This window comes from Pelobates fuscus, chromosome 12 (assembly GCF_036172605.1).
Source record: "Pelobates fuscus isolate aPelFus1 chromosome 12, aPelFus1.pri, whole genome shotgun sequence".
NCBI lineage: Eukaryota > Metazoa > Chordata > Amphibia > Anura > Pelobatidae > Pelobates > Pelobates fuscus.
Genome location: NC_086328.1, coordinates 44,784,160 through 44,802,941, shown reverse-complemented (window position 1 = coordinate 44,802,941; position 18,782 = coordinate 44,784,160). Strand labels below are relative to the sequence as shown.

Below are 18,782 nucleotides of genomic sequence, written 5' to 3'. Positions count from 1 at the left end.
CCCATCCAACTTTCGCTACTGCCATTTGCGTCCAAGATCCTCGAGACAGTTGTGTACATAAGACTGACTGACTTTCTCAAATCCAACTCTCTGCTTGACCGCCTTCAGTCTGGATTCCACGCTGGTCATTCTGTCGAAACGGCTGCGACCAAAATATCCAACGATTTAATCGCTGCTAAATCTCTCGGCCATTACTCTATCCTAATTCTCCTTGATCTTTCTGCCGCCATTGACACTGTTGATCATCAACAGCTTCTCTGCATTCTCCGTAATTTTGGTCTACGGGATACTGCTCTCTCCTGGTGCTCCTCCTACCTCTCCCAGCACTCTTTCAGTGTTTCTTTCTCTGACTCTGTCTCCCCCCCCAACCACTCTCTGTCGGCGTCCCCCAAGGTTCTGTCCTTGGTCCCCTACTGTTCTCTATCTACACTGCCTCCCTTGGTAAACTCATCAGCTCCTTTGGCTTCCGTTATCATTTCTATGCAGATGACACACAAATCTACCTGTCCTCTCCTGATCTCTCTCCACCCATCTTGACTCGTGTCTCTGACTGCCTCTCTTCGATCTCCAACTGGATTGCTGCTCACTTCCTTAAACTCAACCTGTCCAAAACAGAACTTCTGGTCTTTCCTCCCTCAAGTGTCACCACTCCTGTGTCTGTCTCCCTCCAAGTCAACGGCGCTACCATCACCTCTACTTCGCAGGCTCGCTGCCTGGGTTTTCTTTTTGACTCCAACCTCTCCTTCACCCCTCATATCCAATCAATCACCAAATCCTGTCGCCTCCATCTCAAAAACATAGCGCGCATTCGCCCCTATTTAACCCCAGATGCGGCTAAAGCTGGTCCATGCTCTTGTTCTCTCTCACCTTGACTTCTGCAATACCCTTCTCAGTGGTCTTACATGTTCCCAAATTGCACCGCTGCAATCTATAATGAATGCAGCGGCGAGGCTCATTTTCCTATCCGCTCGCACCTCCCACGCCTCCCTGCTCTGTCAGTCCCTGCACTGGCTTCCAGTTAAACATAGAGCTCAATTTAAAATTCTGGTGCTTGCTTACAAGACCCTACATAATGCTGCTCCAACCTACCTATCCTCCCTAATACACAAGTATGTACCGCCAAGGCCCCTACGCTCTGCCAAAGACCTACGTCTATCCTCTGTCCATACTCCTACCTCTGATGCTCGCCTCCAAGATTTATCCAGGGCTGCACTGTTCCTGTGGAACGCCCTTCCCTTCTCCGTAAGACTTTCACACAGTCTCCACTCATTCAAAAAATCATTGAAAACTCACTTCTTCAAGAAAGCATATCAACTAAACTGTAAGCAGGTTTTTATCCCCCAACCCCATGACTCCTCTCCTGGAACTGTCAAAAATGACCGACTAAGCCCTCAATGAATTATTTTCTAACAACCTACTTCGTACCCCTACTTTTACCCTTTGTGTCACTATACCCCACTCCCTCTAGAATGTAAGCTCATTGAGCAGGGCCCTCCACCTCTCTGTTCCTGTACGTCCAATTGTCTGGTTAAAATTACATGTCTGTTAGTCCACCCAATGTACAGCGCTACGGAATGTGATGGCGCTATATAAATAATAATAATATTAATAATAATTACTTTGACACTGATTGAGCTATGTTATGTACTCAGACACTCCAACACTATGTAGCTTCTAGAAAATAGTGACATTAGGATGGAGAAGAGGGACATAGTGATATTGGCTAAAAATAGGGCCTGTCCCTCCTGAATAGGGACACTTGGCAGCTATGAGAAGTGTATCCATAGATTATTCCAGTATGTATCAAAGTCGCACATATTGCAACTCCTAACAGACAAACTGACTGACAGCTCCAAAACTGACAACGCTGTCAGCCAATCAGCGCGCAATGCAGCAGAGCGCTCCGCCAATCGCCGCGCACGACAACACCACCGCTTTATCCCGCCCACCACGCCTCTCTACCTAACATTCATTCGAGTCGGGGAAATTCCCATCAAGGAGGAGGAACGCGTGACTGACAGGCATGCTATCCAATCAGAGCCAGCACGGCGCGAGGTGGGTGGAGCAGAGCCGCCGTGCGTAGGCGGAACTAGGGGGCGGGTCCGAGCCAGCTCGAAGGTTAGGTTGTCACTGAGCGAGCTGTAGTGTTGTAAATATGAGGTAGTCGTTTTTATTTATAGAAACAGATTCATTATGGATTCAGAGCTCCGTACCCGCGAGGTGTTATTGCCATGAGGGGTGTAGTATGAGCAACCCATGTGATATATATGTGATCCACCTTGTTTATTGTTCCAGCACCGCGTTATACAGGGTGACTGTCTGAGGCTGACTTGCAGGGGCTTTCTGACAAGTGTCCAGCGTAACAGCATGCCCTATTCATCGAGGTAAGACCATGGTATTTCATCTTTCCTTATATGCATGCATAGTAGGGGGTGGCCAAAAGGTAAAACCCCCCTAGCTGTTATAGAACTACAACTCCCGTGATGCATTGCTAACCTGAACCTGACTACTTGGCAAAGCATCATGGGAATTGCATTTATACACCACCTGTGTAGCATATGATGTATTTCTGTGAAGAGGAATGTGTACATACATCCATGCTGGGCTACATTATTTTCTGTAATGAATTGTGATGACAAATAATTTGTTATCCAAAGGGTAGACCCAAGCTATTCTAGAACTACAACTCATGTGATGCTTTGCCAAACTGAACCTGACTGCTTGGCAAAGGATCATGGGAATTGCATTGATTCAACACCTGTGGGGTTAGCTTTTTGTCCTCCCATAATGTTTAGTAGCATATTGTGTATTGCTGTGAAGAGGAGTGTGTACATCCATGCTGGGCTACATTATTTTCAGTAAGGAATTGTGATGACAGAAGATGGTACCCAAGAGTACTTCTCCCTCATATATGCAAATGTAGCTCTATCTAGAGTAGGGGCCCACAAGGTAGACCCAAGCTGTTCTAGAACTATAACTCCTGTGATGCTTTGCCAACCTTAAACTGACTGCTTGGCAAATGATCATGGGAATTGCATTCATACAACACCTGTGGGGTTACATTTTGTCCTCCAATAATGTATATTATGTTTCTTTGAAGAGGGATGTATACATGATGGACTACATTAGTTTCAGTAATGGATTATGATGACAGAAGATGGTACCCAAAGAGTACTTCTCCCTCAGTGCATATGTAGCTCTATCTAGAGTAGGGGTCCAAAGAGTAGACCCAAGCTATTCTAGAACTACAACTCCTGTGATGCTTTGCCAACCTTAAACTGACTGGCAAAGGATCATGGAAATTGCATCTATACAATAGCTGTGTGGTTAGCTTTTGTCCTCCAATAATGTATATTAAGTTTCTTTATAGAGGGATGTATACATGATGGATTATTTTCAGTAATGAATTATGATTACAGAAGATGTTGTCAAAGATTACCTCAACCATAATGTATAAGTAGCTCTATCTAGAGCAGCGGTGCCCAAATGATAGATTCCCCCAGATGTTTAAAAACTACAGCTTCCATGATGCTTTGGCATTCTAAAAACATGCAAAGCATCATGGGAGTTTTGTTCTACAACATCTGGGGATCTACATTTTGGGCACCTGTGATCTATAGCAATGCCAACCTTTGAGTATTGATAGTTGTTTGCATATTGTTTCTATGTTACCCATGTAGGGCTGCCATTTTCATATTTGTTTGAGCTGTACACTGATGAGCAATATAGAAAAAGTGCTATTCTTCTTCTTTTTTTTTTTTTTTTTTTTTTAGCAGTAGGAGGGAAATGTAATTGTTAGTTCCTTTTAATTATTGAATTGATTTCACTCATGAATGCTACATACAGCTAAATAATCATTTTAATGGTGAATTCTCATCCATGATAGCTGCAGTGCTCAGCCAGCTGAATATTTTGAGGAAACTGTTATTCTGTAAACACTGACTTTTTTTTTTTTTTTTTTTTTTTTTTTTAACATGTTATTGTGTGAAACACATTTGCAATTGTGTTTCCTGATAAACCGGGTTATCCATTAAAGGTATAAAAAATGTAATCTGAATGGCAAAATTGAATCTAAATATCGCTTTTGTAAAAATATCTTCAACCTGGCTATATACAGAGTTTGGCTGTTCTAGTCTCAACGTTTACTACTTTGCTGAAATTCAGTAATAAATGCATGCATCATATAACTTATTTTTGTATCAATTTTGACATGCAAATTAATTTGACAGGGTTGTTTACAAAAGTGTAAATTTAAAAAAGCCAAATTATTCCTGTTCAGGTGTTTGAAATGCACCTTAAATTCTCACTTTAGCAAATAAATCCTTCTGTGTTTTGTGATTACACCTCTAGATTGTATGCGTCCTCATCAACCTCTTGGTTTTTGTCAAAACTTGTATAGTTTATTTTTTTGTTACTGGTGCATGGTAGGCACCAAATGGTTTCATCTCATTTAAGTGGTTATAGTGTCTGGAGTGCCCTGGCACTGTCCTTTAATTCAGCATTAAAATATGTTAAATGATTTAATGCTAAACAAGAGTCCCTAACAACCTATTCCGTCTGTGCTGTTTGGGTTAACGAGGAAACTTTAGCCTGAGCAGTAATGGGCCGCTGTGATTGGCTGAGTTTTAGCTGACCACATTGAGCCTTCCACAGTACCTTTTGAAGGTAGAATTGGTATGGTTACAAGGAAGTGTGTAATATCTTAGCCACATTGGAGGCAGACGATTGGAAGCCAGGGACCCTCATCCACTGTTAAACTGCTCCAATATGGTTAATTGGAGGCACAGTGCCAAGGGATGCAAGGCACTATATATTACCAGTTCAAAGAGATGAACTGGTTAACCAGTATGTATAATCCCCCTTTATAATATTGTAAAGTGCTGCAAAATAAGTTGGAGCTGTAAATGATAATAATAATAATGGTGATAACTGTTAGCCATCAATGCTCTGTGGGAAGATGGGATACATAATGTGAGAAATCCTATTTAATTTGTTCAGTGAAACATTTTTAGTAATCTTCATGTGCATCTCTGTATGTGTCTGTTGGTTTTTAATAATTGCCCTGAACGGTTTTGCCACAATGTTTGGCATTTTGTGTCAATATTATTTCATATCACTGAAAACATTTTATTTATTTAAAGTACTAGCTATATTAGTATAAATAGGCTCAATTATGTTAATCAGATTTGCAGCAAATGTTTTATAATATAGCAATTACAAATTTTCTTTTGGATTTGTTATTATTTATTACTGGTATTTTTTATTTTTTATATTTTTGCAGTGCATAAGGATATTAGAAGCAGGCATGAGGTACCCCAACGGCAGTCCTCAGACTTATTGTCACACTATACATTTGGGGTAACTTAGAACCCACGCACAATTTTATAATATAGGTATAGTGATATAAGTAAAGAGTATGATGTAGAGCAGGGATAGACAACCTTCGGCACTCCAGATGTTTTGGACTACATCCCCCATAATGCTCTTACACCCGTAATGCTGGCAAAGCATCATGGGAGGTGTAGTCCAAAACATCTGAAGTGGCGAAGGTTGCCAATGCCTGATGTAGAGGATAGGTAGCTAGGTTCAAGCATAGAAACTCAGTATAGATGCTAGGAATAAACATGCTTAGCAGGTCTACTGGGTTTCACACATCAACATGAATACATTAGTCAGGCAAGGTCATATAGCTAGGGACCGTTGGTATAATAGACCGCAGGAGGCCCATTGAAGCCTATGTAGTGAGAGGCAGTATCAGGTGGTCCAGGGGGTTTGAACAGACAGTAGGGAAACAGTCCTGCACTCTAAAGTAGATCATATCGGAGTGAGCTGCAAACTAGAGCAATTGTCTCAACAGTGTTCATGAAGCTGGCGATGCGGGTGCACTTTGCCAGGGTAAGTCCCTCTTCTAAGTTACCGATTAGCCTATGCCTTTTGTGGGCAGTGTACAGACATGCCCCGACGGGCAGCAGCTCGTGTATGTCAGTCCATGTGGATACAAACCCTCGGTGCCTGGTTGGTGGGAGGGTGGACTTGTGTGAGTCAGCATGAATACTTACAGGCTCCTGGGGACTGCCATCCTGCGCTTGCTGCCTCTTAAAGGATCCCTGGTCGCCTGCCTCAGGATGGTTTCCCACTGTTTCCATCCTCCCGAGCGAACCGGTGTTAGTGGTGTCTTTGCGGTCTTCTGTTTAGGTCTGCTAGGGGGAGTGCGCGGTGGGGTTTCAGAGGTTGTGGGGTGCAGAAGAGCCTCCAGCTCCTCCCAGAAAGCTTGGAAGGTCTTGTCTAGCCGGCACTCCACCTCAGACTTCCTGCTTCGAGAGCCAAATGAGCATGCTGTCTCTGCCATTTTGCAGTGCTGCTGCTTGATTCGTTCCACTGCGTCGCTGCATCACTCTCCCCGGGTTTCACTGGGGTCTCCATATGACGGACCGGGATGACCCCCACCGGTCCGGGGGTTGGTCTTGTAACCGTTTTCTAGCCATGAATGTCAGCGGGGAGCAGCTGCCTTCCACCCGCCAACGAAGCGTGTAAGCCCCGCCGGAGGTACAGGGGATTTCTGCCGGTAGTGTCGCTTGTGTGGCATCATTGTGAGCCTCTCTTTGTCACCTCCTGCCTGGTTGCTTTTTTGAACTGTTTAGGTCCCACTTTTGTGGCTGAAATCCGCTTAATTCACGCTGTGGAGCAGGAGCTGTACAGGTTAGCGTCCTCTCAGCTCATCGGTCAGGCCCCGCCCCCTATAACTGGTATTTATATAGAGCCAGCATATTCCGTAGCGCTTTACAATATTATCAAAGGGGGAGATTTAACAATAAATGAGACAATTACAAAAATTTACAGGAACAATAGGTTCAAGAGGATCCTGCTCAAACGAGTTTAGTCTATAGGAGGTGGGGCATAAAACAAGATGGAGTGAAGAAGAAGTGAAGGAGAGACTGAGTGCTGCCCTTTAGGAGAGAGCAAGAGACACGTATGTGAGGTACAGGTTACTCTGGGAGGCCATAAACTTTCCTAAAGAGATGGGTTTTGAGGCACTTTTTAAATGATTGAAGACTAGGAGAGAGCTTGATCGTTGTAGGCAAGCTATTCCAACGGAAAGGAGCCACCCGCGAGAAGTCCTGCAAGCGTGAGTTGGCCGTACGGGTGCAAGCAGCGGACAGGAGAAGATTATGGGCAGAGTGGAGAGACCAAGAAGGGGCATACCTGCGGATCAGTGAAGAGATATAGGAAGGGCTAGAATTGGTCAGTGCTTTATAGGTGTGGATTAGTACCTTGAATTGAGTCCTATAGGATACAAGAAGCCAATGGACTGACAGAGGGGAGAGGTGTGAAAGGAGCAACAGGAGAGGAAAATCAGTCTAGCTGCAGCATTCATTACAGACTGCAGCGGGGCAATACGACTTGTGGGAAGACTTATTAGGAGAGTTACAATAATCCCATGTGAGAGGTTACTAGAGCATGGACAAGCTCCTTAGTAACATCTTGCGTAAGATAGGGGCGGATGCGGGCTATGTTTTTAAAGTGGAATCTAGAGGATTTGGTAACAGACTGAATGTGAGGCCAGAATCAAGTATAACGCCAAGACAGTGCACTTGTAAGGAAGGACCAATGTGGGTACCACTAACTTGAAGGGAGAGTATGCATAAACAGTATAAAACCGTAAGCCTGCAGCTTCACTAGGACATCATTAGCTAATGATAATTCTGCGCATATTTCTGTGTAAATATCGTCATTAATTGGATGTTTTAACTCTGCTGTTGAGAAGTTTTAGAGTTTGGTGGGGACCTAAATTAGAGGGTAAACCTTTGTAATATGGGTCGCCCATTACCATGCAATGTAATGGAAGTTATGATGGTTGAAGTAACCCTTCAAGGGCCATTCTTTAGATAATTTATGGCAATTTTTTTTTTTTCCTCTGGTTATTGGTCCTAAAAATGGTTAGTTGGAGAGCTAATATAAAACTGTAGTTCAGGTAATCTCCCTTGCAAGGCAGTCTTTTCTTGGTGATAATGTGATATGGGTGGTAAGATCTGCAGTGGACACAACAGAAAGTTGCAAAGTTTTAACTAGGACATTAGTAGTGAAAAGAACTCTAAGGAAGAAAACAAAGTATGTGCGTTCCACAGTTTTCTTAAAATCTTCTTATTGGAATAAATTAACAAAAACAAAAAACACTGAGCTGTAGTAAACTGTATAAAAAATGCACAGGAATATTTAGACAATTGTAGATTATGCTAGCTTTAGTGTACCTATAATATTAATTGTATTAATGACAGGAGGCGAGTATTTGCTTAAGTCTCTCTTTACTAGAACTCCACAGCAGCACAGAAAAAACAACCAATCAGAAAAAAGTTAGGTACTATAAAACTCCCCTCCCCATGCATCATTTCCTCTTTCAAGCTGCGACAAAACAGAATAAAAGGCAGAGAACATCATGGGGAAGAAACAAAGTCCTAGATACGATGAATATAACGATGTCCACCATCCGAGAGTAACCGTCAAACTAGATAGTGTTGATGGACTGTAAACTGAAACGAGAGAAAAAACTGAAACGAACAGGTTGAATATCCAATGAAATGTACTCAGAATAAACATGTAGGTACCCAATGTAGCAACCAAAATTAACCTTAATATGAGGATATCCCAACCCTACTTATGAAAAGAAACACAGACATAAGGAACAAGCGACAGGTATCAGAGACAACAAACAGAGTTGCATACGTACCTGATAATCTAAACTACAACATTAAACAAGGGAGGGACAAGAATGGGTGGGAAATACTCGCCTCCTGTCATTAATAAAATTAAGATTATAGGTACACTAAAGCTAGCATAATCTACAATTTTATAACATGACAGGAGGCTTCGTATTTGCTGTTTTAACGCTCAATTCACCAATCCAACGCAGTTTGTGTCGCTGGTATCTATTCCAGGAAATATCAGAGTAATCCTAATTGGACATTCCAAGTACGATAACTGACAGTAGACGGATCAAAGAAAATGCCAGCCGACGAAGTATCTCAATTACGGAAAAAAGTACCATCCTCTGGTAAATCCATTGTATGTGGTTGCGACCTGTTTCCTAGCAGCCGGTCCATGAGCTGGCAAACTGACCTATCAGCCACATTCCTGTAGTTGTAATATCGAAGGTCAAGTTCGGACTTGGGGACGCGAGAAGAAACTGTCCCCATGTCTCAACTCATCCGTAAGGCGGTTCCTCCGATCGTGCCAGGGACATTCGGCGATGTGGCCTTGCAGGTAGATCTCCAATCTCAAGGAATGTGCCCAAGTCCACTACCAAAATCGAAACCGAGGAGGATCTTTCGTTCCTTCCAGTCCTACCCGGTGAGATGTCACATCCGAGAATAAATTCATAATGCAGGCAAGAGTGTGGCCAAACTAGCCGTATTATAAGTGATTCCAAGATTCCAAATGGACTGTGTAAACCTTGGACGCAGTAGAGAAAGACTCCAAAGAACGTCCATTCCGGGTTCCGAACTGAACTTGTGTGGAAGGACGGTGGTCGACTATTCTGGAAATAGTGAATGCTGGAAACCTTCAAAGAAAAGGGAAATGCCAACCGGAACGCAGATTTCCATCCAGCAATGCCCTCGTCAAAGAGTGAAAGATGTCTGTAGGAGTCGGGGCACACCAGGTACCTCCGTAAAGTCTCGTAGATCTCCTCGACGGTAGTTGAAAAGGAGGTTAAAAAAGACGGCTCCCGTGAGGGATGAAAAGAGTATAGACGAAGGGTCCTCCATCTCCGAACCATGTTCACCAGGTATGCGCTCCGAGGAGACGGGGCAGTCACGCCATCTTATCCCAAGATCGGAAAGACCGGGGAAGACAAGACAACCGGGGATTCCTGATTTACCATGTGACCAATTCGTACGGTTTAACCTTCAGACCGGGTAATAGGCCTTCCTTAATCTTGTTGCCCGAGCAAGGCAGTGCCTGTTTTCTCCATGGAGGTCTCCGTATCTCCTGACATCTAGACATGGAAGAAACTGTCTGCGCAGTTTGCTCGTAATGGTCTGGATATCCAAAACAGAAAGCAAACTCTGTATTATATGGTGCAGAATATGCCAAAAACCTGCACTCTCAAAATACCGGAGGACCATCCGTTAGCATACCATCTCCAGGAGTGTGTGTAAATAAGTGGGAGACTCCCCCCGTTATACCTATGAGTATTTCTCGCGTGTTTTACCGCGGCCCGGATCCAGTAGATCCATCACAGGAGATAGAATAGAGGGATCTAGTCTAAACATGTAATTCTTGCATGACCAGGCAGTCCTCTAGAACAAAGTCAGTAGCGTGGATGTCAGCTCTAATTGAATGCAGGAGGGACACCCTTCTATGTAGTCATCAATGTCTTGCACAGGCACAAGCCTGTGTGATGAACAAATGGCCGTACTGTAGAGCGTCGAGTGTATGAGAGAGCCGCGCTCTCTACTACTGTGATCGCATACCGTGAGCGTCCGGCTGCCAGCCTGAGCGGGCCGCACCCGTTAGTAACCAACAGCAGAGTCTACATCCGAGACCGGTTCTCCCTATGAGAATGGGTCCACCCAACTTGTCCTCTGTATCCAGCCCAGTATCTGGTTGAGGACGAGTGAGGGGCTGGGCCCTCTAATAACAAATCAGTATCCGGTTCCGTATGAGAGGGTTCGCCCTCTGTTCCTGAAAATAAATATACTCGGATCGAGATGATGGAGGGCCGCACCCTCCCGTGGTGCAAACTAGAGTCCCTAGAGATTCAGGGTGACCAAACTGTAGGGCGCACCAATTATAAATGTCAGCCTAAGGCTGAGGGCAATCTGGGAAACAAGGAATGGAAAACTATCAACCGACTATCCGGATCCCGTGCGCGCGCGGTCCTGGTAGACCGTTGGTAGTCCGAGGAAAGCTGGAGACGTTCTCCGCAATCCACGAGTGCCCGGGAGGTCGGAGGAGGCCAGGTCAGGCCTCACGACGACCCGAGCGAATAGGAAAAGGAAGTCATGAAAAAACAAAAAAAGCAACAATAACGTAGATAAGAGAAAATACACCCATTCTATCTCGGATAGAATGTAAACAGCAGGCCGAAAGGTAAGAATAATAAATCCCACTGGACAGGGCCAGGGGCTAACCTAAGGCAGGAAAAAAACTATCGAACCTATAAAGACTCCGGGAGGCAGATACAGAGTAGCCGCTTTCTCCTGTAGGAGTGAGTACCGGTCCCTGCCAGTGCGAAGTTCTCCTTGGAGATGTGCCGTCGCCGGTTTGGAGTGAACCGTGGCCTTCACCCTTCCCACCTTATTCAGATGGCCGTATACTGGTGTCCTCTTGAACACTATGGCAATGGTGTTTGCTGGACACCTGCCTATCTCCAGGTCACTGGTGTGCACTGGGTTTTCCTCAGTGATATTACCCCAGGCCTGCGGCCAAAAAGGGGTTCGGTACCAATAGTGTAGGCCCGTCAGTAGGGCATAGGCCCAGCAGGCCAAACGAATGGACACAGAAAGGTTAGCCAAGCAAATAGTCACAGCCGGCTATTCAAGTAGGCACCGACATAGCAGGCTATTAAATGGGGCACAGGCATAGCAGGCCGTTCTCATAGGCACAGGCATAGCAGGCCGTTCTCATAGGCACAGGCATAGCACCGTTCTCATAGGCACAGGCATAGCAGGCCGTTCTCATAGGCACAGGCATAGCAGGCCGTTCTCATAGGCACAGGCATAGCAGGCCGTTCTCATAGGCACAGGCATAGCAGGCCGTTCTCATAGGCACAGGCATAGCAGGCCGTTCTCATAGGCACAGGCATAGCAGGCCGTTCTCATAGGCACAGGCATAGCAGGCCGTTCTCATGGGCACAGGCATAGCAGGCCGTTCTCATGGGCACAGGCATAGCAGGCCGTTCTCATGGGCACAGGCATAGCAGGCCGTTCTCATGGGCACAGGCATAGCAGGCCGTTCTCATGGGCACAGGCATAGCAGGCCGTTCTCATGGGCACAGGCATAGCACCGTTCTCATAGGCACAGGCATAGCAGGCCGTTCTCATAGGCACAGGCATAGCAGGCCGTTCTCATAGGCACAGGCATAGCAGGCCGTTCTCATAGGCACAGGCATAGCAGGCCGTTCTCATAGGCACAGGCATAGCAGGCCGTTCTCATAGGCACAGGCATAGCAGGCCGTTCTCATGGGCACAGGCATAGCAGGCCGTTCTCATGGGCACAGGCATAGCAGGCCGTTCTCATGGGCACAGGCATAGCAGGCCGTTCTCATGGGCACAGGCATAGCAGGCCGTTCTCATGGGCACAGGCATAGCAGGCCGTTCTCATGGGCACAGGCATAGCAGGCCGTTCTCATAGGCACAGGCATAGCAGGCCGTTCTCATAGGCACAGGCATAGCAGGCCGTTCATATGGGCACAGGCATAGCAGGCCGTTCTCATGGGCACAGGCATAGCAGGCCGTTCATATGGGCACAGGCATAGCAGGCCGTTCTCATGGGCACAGGCATAGCAGGCCGTTCTCATGGGCACAGGCATAGCAGGCCGTTCTCATGGGCACAGGCATAGCAGGCCGTTCTCATGGGCACAGGCATAGCAGGCCGTTCTCATGGGCACAGGCATAGCAGGCCGTTCTCATGGGCACAGGCATAGCAGGCCGTTCTCATGGGCACAGGCATAGCAGGCCGTTCTCATGGGCACAGGCATAGCAGGCCGTTCTCATGGGCACAGGCATAGCAGGCCGTTCTCATGGGCACAGGCATAGCAGGCCGTTCTCATGGGCACAGGCATAGCAGGCCGTTCTCATGGGCACAGGCATAGCAGGCCGTTCTCATGGGCACAGGCATAGCAGGCCGTTCTCATGGGCACAGGCATAGCAGGCCGTTCTCATGGGCACAGGCATAGCAGGCCGTTCTCATGGGCACAGGCATAGCAGGCCGTTCTCATGGGCACAGGCATAGCAGGCCGTTCTCATGGGCACAGGCATAGCAGGCCGTTCTCATGGGCACAGGCATAGCAGGCCGTTCTCATGGGCACAGGCATAGCAGGCCGTTCTCATGGGCACAGGCATAGCAGGCCGTTCTCATGGGCACAGGCATAGCAGGCCGTTCTCATGGGCACAGGCATAGCAGGCCGTTCTCATGGGCACAGGCATAGCAGGCCGTTCTCATGGGCACAGGCATAGCAGGCCGTTCTCATGGGCACAGGCATAGCAGGCCGTTCTCATGGGCACAGGCATAGCAGGCCGTTCTCATGGGCACAGGCATAGCAGGCCGTTCTCATGGGCACAGGCATAGCAGGCCGTTCTCATGGGCACAGGCATAGCAGGCCGTTCTCATGGGCACAGGCATAGCAGGCCGTTCTCATGGGCACAGGCATAGCAGGCCGTTCTCATGGGCACAGGCATAGCAGGCCGTTCTCATGGGCACAGGCATAGCAGGCCGTTCTCATGGGCACAGGCATAGCAGGCCGTTCTCATGGGCACAGGCATAGCAGGCCGTTCTCATGGGCACAGGCATAGCAGGCCGTTCTCATGGGCACAGGCATAGCAGGCCGTTCTCATGGGCACAGGCATAGCAGGCCGTTCTCATGGGCACAGGCATAGCAGGCCGTTCTCATGGGCACAGGCATAGCAGGCCGTTCTCATGGGCACAGGCATAGCAGGCCGTTCTCATGGGCACAGGCATAGCAGGCCGTTCTCATGGGCACAGGCATAGCAGGCCGTTCTCATGGGCACAGGCATAGCAGGCCGTTCTCATGGGCACAGGCATAGCAGGCCGTTCTCATGGGCACAGGCATAGCAGGCCGTTCTCATGGGCACAGGCATAGCAGGCCGTTCTCATGGGCACAGGCATAGCAGGCCGTTCTCATGGGCACAGGCATAGCAGGCCGTTCTCATGGGCACAGGCATAGCAGGCCGTTCTCATGGGCACAGGCATAGCAGGCCGTTCTCATGGGCACAGGCATAGCAGGCCGTTCTCATGGGCACAGGCATAGCAGGCCGTTCTCATGGGCACAGGCATAGCAGGCCGTTCTCATGGGCACAGGCATAGCAGGCCGTTCTCATGGGCACAGGCATAGCGGGCCGTTCTTATGGGCACAGGCATAGCGGGCCGTTCTTATGGGCACAGGCATAGCGGGCCGTTCTTATGGGCACAGACATAGCGGGCCGTTCTTATGGGCACAGACATAGCGGGCCGTTCTTATGGGCACAGACATAGCGGGCCGTTCTTATGGGCACAGACATAGCGGGCCAATCAATGGGTTGTGTATTACCATAATATCATTATTAACATGAATTTTTATAGCGCCTTCTGATTCCGTAGCGCTTTACAGTGGGTATTGAATGAGTAACGGGGACCTCTGAGTTCGGGTAGAGGTCCCTAAAAATTGTAGATCCTCAGGGCATCTCGTGACCTAGGACCCTTAGACAATCAACCCTTTGAAACAGCGTAATGCTGTGTGAGTAACTTGAACCGGGACTGGCAGTCCCTATGTGCCCAGCAGTCAAATACTGGTATTCCAGCTGAATTGGGTATAAGCGGAAGTATTCCAGTGACCATCATGTCCATGAATGTAAGGTACACTGAGCGCTACTGTCCATGAACTGTGGATAGTTATGCACATGCACACACGGATTTATATTAATTACCTCAGCATATATAGATCACCATCCTCATACCACGTGAAGGGTATTGTAATCACGGACACCTCAAGGAGTAGGGTTAAACAATAGCCAACTCAATGACTCTCCCCAGGAACCTGATAAAATGTATATCAGCGTAGACTCGTCTCCCATATCAGATTGAGTCAGAGCCAGGGCTGTATCTTATATCTATGCCATGGGCAGAGAATTCATACCAGAGTAGTCCCCTCTGAGACCTCATAGCTGGGCCAGAAAAAATATACACTGAGAAGGACATGAATCCAAGAGCTAACTGGCACTGTACACACCCTGTACCAAGCCTGTATAACTGCGTTCGTATACATCTGTTACTCGCAGAAATCTGAGATATACCCTGACAGAAAGCACGGTAGTCAGCGATACACACTGTCAGCAAAACTCACGTCAGTAGTAAAACTCACAGCAGTCTGTGATACACGCTGTCAGGAAAACTAAAGCTCGAAGTACACTGTCAGTACAACTAAATCTGTGATCTACACTGTCAGAAAGCGCACAGCAATCTGTGGATATACTGTCAGCAAAACCCGCAGTAATCTGTGATACACACTGTCAGTAAAACAGACAACAATCTGTGAGATATACTGTCAGCATGATACACACTATCAGTAAGATTCACAGTAATCTTAAGAATCTATCTAGTGAGGCAAAAGGATAGGAACAGAAGAACAATAGATGAATAGTGCAAAAAAATTACTTCTAAAACCTATCATATAGAAACACATAACAAGCTAGAACCATGGTAACCAGTTGTCATAAAAATATAAAAATGTGTTTAGCCCTTATCTAAGTGACGAAACTGGCTCTGCATGCTGAGAGTCCGAATCCAGCGTGGAAAAAAGACCATGCGGTCCACCTACCGAGGGTGGAGGAGGGGCCGCAAGCAAGTGCTGGTCGGGCGCACGTGGCTCCTGAAGTAGCCGGCCGCGGCGAGGCGGCTATGTGCGCGAGCAGGTCCGCCGCCGGGTACTCGTGTCCGACCGCGAGCAACCCCGCGCGGTGACAGGCTCACACCGGAGCTCGGGGAGTCAGAGGAGACAGCCAAACGGCTAGTCTCCTGACACCCTGAGCTAAAGCGCCTGCTGGCCGCGAAGGGCGCAGGAAAGAGGGGGGAGGGGGGGGGACAAAAGGGGAGAGCGACACTGGCAGCATCCCCAGAAACCCCCAGAAAACCCCCACCGAAGGAAATCAGCCCCAAAGAAACAGGGGTCAACTAAACCAATACACTATAAAGCATAATAAATAGAAAAGAAACACAACATGATAACTAGGTAAAAACCTGATAACTACATATAACAAAAATAAAATATAAAATAAATATATAGTCTAAAAACTAAATAAGAGCAAATAATATATATGTACATAATATGACAACAAAAAAAGGTATATAATATATAAAATAAATAAATAAAGTAACTATAAACAGTGAATATCAATCCTAATAAATCACAATAAATCCCAAAGCCACCCACTATAAGCTGGAGGCAGTGGTACTCTGACCTGTACTGTCTGCAGAGCAGCAAAGAAAGAGGAAATGATGCATGGGGAGGGGAGTTTTATAGTACCTAACTTTTTTCTGATTGGTTGTTTTTTCTGTGCTGCTGTGGAGTCCTAGTAAAGAGAGACTTAAGCAAATACGAAGCCTCCTGTCATGCTATAAAATTTTCAGTATAATGTCCTAAATAGCTCACAAAGATACAAATGTGTAAATAAAAAGTAACATCAAATAAAATGCTACATATAGTAACAAGTGGTGTCTAGTAGAAATCTGAACTGTAGCTGCCACGGTTTCAATATAGATGAAGAAGCAACAGCCAAAGTGGAGAAATCTATTAAAAAGGAGACCTCACTCCTAAACAGTGTAAAGATGATAAAGGTAGTGAGAACTCTGACACATGTGGATACCGAAATTTTAACGCAAGAAGATAAAATGTGTAAAACACTAAGCTGTGGCATGGTTAGATCAGCAGTGCAGAATCACTAAGACCTCTTGTGTTTTTGTGATGCAGCAATAATTAGTAGTCCCAGTTGATGAGGTCTTGAGTAATGTTACACACTGAAATAATGGATTCGAAGGGGAATGAGTTTGGTATGTACGGGAAAGATAATTTTATGTCTAAAAGGATTGTTTTTATATTCATGCCAGTGCACAAAATATGATGAACTGGAGTCCTTGTGCAACTTATTGTGCATCTAAGCAATATGTCACACAATGTTCTGATCAGCATTTCCTTCAGGTTGGGTAGAATGTAATCTTACTTAGGTGTGTGTGTGTGTGTGTGTTGGTGTTGTCGTAGTAGTCGTCGTCTAGACTAGCATGGGTTTAACATGCTACTTCTAATCCTGGATTGCCGGATTTGGCAAACTAACCTAGGGATTGTCCCTGGTAATATGGTCAAGTATATTAAAACAGTTGAACTTTTTTTTTATCCTTTTAAAGTACTGACTGCCTGTTCTTTCACTTCTCAATTGGCAGGCTTTTACTTATATTAATTTTGGTCTTCAAAGAGATGCTGCTTTATGTAGACCTCCCTTTTTAGTTTCAGTGTATGCAGGGGAAACGGGACAGGATGTGCAGCATGGATTACCATATGTAACCCACAGTTCATATTTCTCATATGAACATGTTTTTTCTTTTTTTTTGTTTGTTTTTAGGAATAATGAATTAATCTCAGTAATATGGTGCTTGGAAGTCCTTGGCAGTGTCTTACTTTAAGGGGTTAAACTATTTAAAATCAGATTCAATGTGGAAGACATTCAGTGGGCGCATGTGATAGGCTCAGAGCATCCGCTGATGCTTCACTCTTCCCACAGAGCTCAGAAAATGCTTCTGCATTAATAAAAATTAATGAAAATGCTTCTGCAGTCAAAAAAATGCATTAGCATTTTGTTTGCATTTTTTTAAGTCTGTGCTGATGTAAATTTAATTTTTATTTGATTTTAGGCTGTTTTATTGAGCAGCGGATTCTTTATGTGAATGTGAAATGTCTATTGAAAATTTGTCCATGGCTTGTGTGAAAAATGTTGGAATTGAGTTTTGAAAAAAAAATGTAAATAATTTTTGCTCAAAACATTTGCTATAAAATTATTCCTGAGTAAAGCTTGATAAACACGTGCGGAGTCATTCAACCAAAAGGCAAAAATACATAAATTTAAAGATCTGCAGAGAAGCTTTTGATTGGGCCATCTAACTGGTTCAGAATGCACTCTGAACTGGATTTATTGGTGAAAGTGACCTGAATGAGCATTGTATTTGAGCACCTACATCATCTGGGGAGGCACCTCTAACACACTGATACAGTTATAATTTCTGTGAGTGCAATAGTATGCAAAGTTATATTGTATTACACTATTGCGTTTTTTTTTTTATATTCGGTTTAATTATCCTCTAAATTAAACAAATACACTTTTTGCTACAGAACGTATGTGGATGCTCTCCTTTTTATCATCATAGCAGCAAACCAAAAGATCTTAAAAGAAAATCATTGCATGCACTCAATCTGTAGAACAAAAGTGTATTGTTCATCCATTTCTGCATGACAGTTGCCCTTTTTAAATATTTGTTCTCACATACAAGTAGCATCATCTGACAAATTCATAACATAGTGGGCTGCCGATTTTGAGATAAAACTGGAAAATAGACACCTTCTATGTCATATTTAGTTCTCAAAACAAGCACTGCCATTTATATTTCATTACTCTGTGAAACAGGAGATTACCGTAAGTAGAGAAAAGAAAATAGTCTATAAATCATTTATGGGGCACACTCATTCGTAGTGATTCTACCTCTGGTCACTTGAGAAGTGGGATTAATACTCACCCTTGATTGGGCTTGCACAAAAGATTCTTTATGCTACATAGAATTTCTCTGAACAACGGGTCTGTTTGGGAAGTGTATGCCTGGCTGGTTTGTAAGGTGCCTAAGTCTACTTGCTATAATGTATAATAATTTAAATTGCATATTGTAGCTTAATGAGCTGGAAGTTTCCACTGCCTCACTTATCCGTAACAAGTAAATATTCTACACCGGTAAAGAAAAACATTAAAAGCAAAAATTAGCAAATGATACCCCCCCCCCCCACATTTTTTTTTCTTTCTTTTCTTTTTTCC

At 45.4% G+C, this 18,782-nt stretch overlaps 1 protein-coding gene across 3 annotated transcripts in view; it reads left to right on the top strand.

Annotated features, from left to right (window-relative positions):
• The first annotated feature begins 2,102 nt into the window (after positions 1 to 2,102).
• The window catches only part of CYLD (CYLD lysine 63 deubiquitinase), a 69,739-nt gene continuing 53,059 nt past the window's right edge, over positions 2,103 to 18,782 (top strand). For all 3 annotated transcript variants that reach the window (XM_063437990.1, XM_063437989.1, XM_063437988.1), the window contains exon 1: positions 2,103 to 2,384. The gene's annotated coding sequence lies outside the window, so the exon portion shown is untranslated. The remainder of the gene's footprint in view (positions 2,385 to 18,782) is intronic.